At 51.9% G+C, this 4,291-nt stretch overlaps 2 non-coding genes across 2 annotated transcripts; both read left to right on the top strand.

Annotated features, from left to right (window-relative positions):
- The first annotated feature begins 505 nt into the window (after positions 1-505).
- Positions 506-577, top strand: TRNAP-AGG (transfer RNA proline (anticodon AGG)). Its single transcript has one exon. It is a non-coding gene; the product is annotated as a tRNA-Pro (tRNA).
- Positions 578-1,965: 1,388 nt separating this feature from the next.
- On the top strand, positions 1,966-2,037 carry TRNAP-UGG (transfer RNA proline (anticodon UGG)). Its single transcript has one exon. It is a non-coding gene; the product is annotated as a tRNA-Pro (tRNA).
- The last annotated feature ends 2,254 nt before the right edge of the window (positions 2,038-4,291 follow it).

The raw sequence follows: 4,291 nt of genomic DNA, 5'->3' as shown, positions 1-4,291 counted from the left end.
CTTTCCTCCCCCAGGCCCTGATCCAGGCCAGCATGGCCTTTTATCAGCCCTCAGATTTGGACGAAAGAATGAACGCAAAGGCAGAGAGAAGGAGAAAATTGTGACATCCCCCTTCGCACAGAAGGTCCCCCCCTCCACAGCTGACCCGCTCTGGAACTGGCCCGGCTCAGAGTCTAGATTTTAGGGGCTGAAGATGGAGACCTTTCCACAGTAGCTGCAGTGGCTCAAAGCCATCGCGTCGCCAGTTTTGTAAAGGGGCTAAACTGTGGCCGTGCAAATCACACCTAGAACAGAGCTTTCCGTCCTGACAGCTTCAGCAGGGTGAAAGTGTAGAGTGTAGAGAGAAGGCCATAAATTGTTCTCTCAAGTGTGTCTAGGAGCCAGGGGAAAGAGTCTAGGGAACATCCTGCTGCCAGATGTGTGTGGAAAGTAATATAGTCTCTGAGTGCCAACACAGTCAATGGCTCATTTCTAAAAACATCTGGAAGAAAAACTTTGCTCAACTGGCTCGTTGGTCTAGGGGTATGATTCTCGCTTAGGGTGCGAGAGGTCCCGGGTTCAAATCCCGGACGAGCCCATTTTTTCAGCACGTAGCAGCAGTGGGACGGATGAAGATTTGGCGGAGCAAACTGACTTTCCCCCCTTAAAGAATGTACGGAAAGGAAGGGCGACTTTTATCGACAGTTCCCCAGTGACAGAAAAGTGGTGGAGCTGGATTAAAATACTCGCCTTTTTCCATTGCAACCCCACCCTGCAGCTACGCCCGCTGGCTGCCCACAAGAATGGGTATTTCATGCCCTGCTCTGGGGGGGACTGAGCTCCGCTGGCTGCAGAGGAAGGGGCGGGTGCCTGTAACGCAGCAATAAAAAGGTCAGGTTCATAACCAAACACTTGCCTATCAGCTGTAAAACTTTCCACCCACAGAGTCGTTATCCCGACAGTTCGACTTAACACACTGGATTAGCTAAAACAACAAACCAAGTGTATTAGCTACAAAGAGCGATTTTCAGTGAGGCCCAGGAAGGAGGCGTAAGAGTCAGACACAAGAAAAATAAAGATAAGACACTTACGGGTGCCCAACTTCACTAGCTCTATTAGAGTCAAAGCAAAGTTGTCTGGCCAGGTGCCTCCAGCAATCTCCCTGAGCAGCCCCTTGAGGTCAGGACGCCTCCTCCAGAGTCCGACAGTAGCTTCCTTTTTCTTTTCCAGTGCAGAGAATGCGATGGGCAGGGGGACGGAGAGGGGTGTCTGCCCCTCCTTTGTATAGTCCTGTCCCCCCATCTCCAGCTGGGAGCCTGACGACAGGCTGTCTGTGAGGACAGGAACCCTATGCTGTTTCTTTGCTAAGACGTAGCTTTTTGCCCCACCCAAGAACAGGCACTGAGCAGGTAATGGCCCACGGGCCTTGTTTACACCTGGCCGAGGCGTCGGCTTGCCCTGAGGAACTGGTTTGACCACTCCCCAGACGTCTCTGGAAAACCTGCTTTTAGTCCTGATTTCTGCTCGTGTTTACAACGTTAGATGTCAGGCTGCGCCGTGCACGGCGCCCGGCTGCTACTGATCAGCAAATGCTGAGTTTTTAAACAGCTCACGAGGCTTCCCTCGTGCAAACCAGTGTGCAGGCTGTGAACACGGGGTGTGTTCTGTCACAGCTCCCCCCTCTCAGCATGGCTTATCGCCAACGCAGCAACGTTCCTAGGGGGAGACGCAAGCAATGGGCCCCTTAAGGAGCCAGGGATTGGTTTTGTGGGGGCTCTGGTTTGCTGGAAGTGGCTTGACTCAGGGTCTAGTGGCTACTGTGTCTGAGCCACCCAAGGTGTAAACTGTAAGTGCTGTAAAGTGTGCCGAGGAGCCGGGGGAGATTGCTCTTCAGCTGCTTGAACCTCAGAGGCCACATGGTCTTGTGGTTGCCAGCACTGCCAAGGTTTCCTCTAAGATAACATCTGGCAAACATCTTTCCCAGCTGGCTTGTTGGTCTAGGGGTATGATTCTTGCTTTGGGTGCAAGAGGTCCTGGGTTCAAATCCCAGATAAGCCTATTTTTAATGGTTGGGGGATCTGCCAGAATGAAGTGATTTCCCCCAAGAAGAGAAGCTCAGTGAAGAGGCGGAGGAATTTTATTGCCTAAAATCCATGGCAGTGCCCAGCCTGGCTACCAAGGCCACATCACAGCTGGATGGGAACGATGAACTCCCCCACCTCAAATGTTTTGGGGTCTCCTCCTGCCTGGCCGATCTTAGCGCAAAAGCCAGGGGTGGCCCTTGGAGTCCCTAAGTGCCTCCCCGAAGCTCCCCACCCATGTTGCTCTGACACCCCACGTTGCGGGCGGCTGGTTTCCATGGCCGGCTCCGCTACAGTTTCTATTCGGCTGCCAAAGCCGATCCGATCTCAGGGGTTGGAATGTTTCAGCTGGTGCCAGTTAATACGCTAAGGCGAGGCGACCCCGGGGAAGCTGAGATGTGGCCTTGGAAGCCAGGTTTGGGCACTGCTGTGCTATACCAGGGTATCGTAAGGGCCCCACTGCGCCGAGCAGCCCCGGGCCCCGGTCACGTCTCTGCCACGTCGGGCAGCCCCATGCCCTGGTCACGTCCCCACCGCACCGGGAAGCCCTGGGCCCCGGTCACATCCCCGCCGCACCGGGCAGCCCCAAGCCCTGGTCACGTCCCCGCTGCACCGGGCAGCCCCGGGCCCCAGTCACGTCTCTGCCATGCATGCTCAGCCACAGCTGCAAGCTATCACACTTACCATCCTAGTATCTCTTTTCTACTAGCTGCACCTCTTACCAGTTTGGCCAATGTACATGGCAGAGGGGCATTGCTGGCACATGATGGCATAGATCACATTGGTAGATGTGCAGGTGAACGAGCCTCTGATAGTGTGGCTGATGTTATTAGGCTCTATGATGGTGTCCCCTGAATAGATATGTGGACACAGTTGGCAACGGGCTTTGTTGCAAGGATAGGTTCCTGGGTTAGTGTTCAAACTGGACAGTCTCTATGTAAAAGAATAAATGGACACAAATCAGATGTCAAGAATTATAACATTCATAAACCAGCCAGAGAACACTTCAATCTCTTTGGTCACTCGATTACAGGCCTAAAAGTGGCAATTCTTCAACAAAAAAACTTCAAAAACAGACTCCAATGAGACACTGCTGAATTGGAATTAATTTTCAAACTGGATACAATGAATTTAGGCTTGAATAGAGACTGGGAGTGGATGGGTCATTACACAAAGTAAAACTATTTCTCCATGTTTAACCCCCCCCCCCCCCCCCCCGTCCTGTTCCTCACACGTTCTTGTCAACTGCTGGAAATGGCCCACCTTAGAATCATAGAATCATAGAATATCAGGGTTGGAAGGGACCTCAGGAGGTCATCTAGTCCAACCCCCTGCTCAAAAGCAGGACCCATACCCAATTAAATCATCCCAGCCAGGGCTTTGTCAAGCCTGACCTTAAAAACTTCTAAGGAAGGAGATTCCACCACCTCCCTAGGCAACGCATTCCAGTGTTTCACCACCCTCCTAGTGAAAAAGTTTTTCCTAATATCCAACCTAAACCTCCCCCACTGCAACTTGAGACCATTACTCCTTGTCCTGTCCTCTTCCACCACTGAGAACAGTCTAGAACCATCCTTTCTGGAACTACCTCTCAGGTAGTTGAAAGCAGCTATCAAATCCCCCCTCATTCTTCTCTTCTGCAGACTAAACAATCCCAGTTCCCCCAGCCTCTCCTCATAACTCATGTGTTCCAGACCCCTAATCATTTTTGTTGCCCTTCGCTGGACTCTCTCCAATTTATCCACATCCTTCTTGTAGTGTGGGGCCCAAAACTGGACACAGTACTCCAGATGAGGCCTCACCAATGTCGAATAGAGGGGAACGATCACGTCCCTCGATCTGCTCGCTATGCCCCTACTTATACATCCCAAAATGCCATTGGCCTTCTTGGCAACAAGGGCACACTGCTGGCTCATATCCAGCTTCTCGTCCACTATCACCCCTAGGTCCTTTTCCGCAGAACTGCTGCCTAGCCATTCGGTCCCTAGTCTGTAGCGGTGCATTGAGTTCTTCCGTCCTAAGTGCAGGACCCTGCACTTATCCTTATTGAACCTCATCAGATTTCTTTTGGCCCAATCCTCTAATTTGTCTAGGTCCCTCTGTATCCTATCCCTGCCCTCCAGCGTATCTACCACTCCTCCCAGTTTAGTATCATCCTCAAATTTGCTGAGAGTGCAATCCACACCATCCTCCAGATCATTTATGAAGGTATTGAACAAAACCGGCCCCAG

Source organism: Caretta caretta, chromosome 1 (genome assembly GCF_965140235.1).
Source record: "Caretta caretta isolate rCarCar2 chromosome 1, rCarCar1.hap1, whole genome shotgun sequence".
NCBI lineage: Eukaryota > Metazoa > Chordata > Testudines > Cheloniidae > Caretta > Caretta caretta.
Note: the sequence above shows the minus strand (reverse complement) of the source record. Positions and strands in the feature narration are given on the sequence as shown.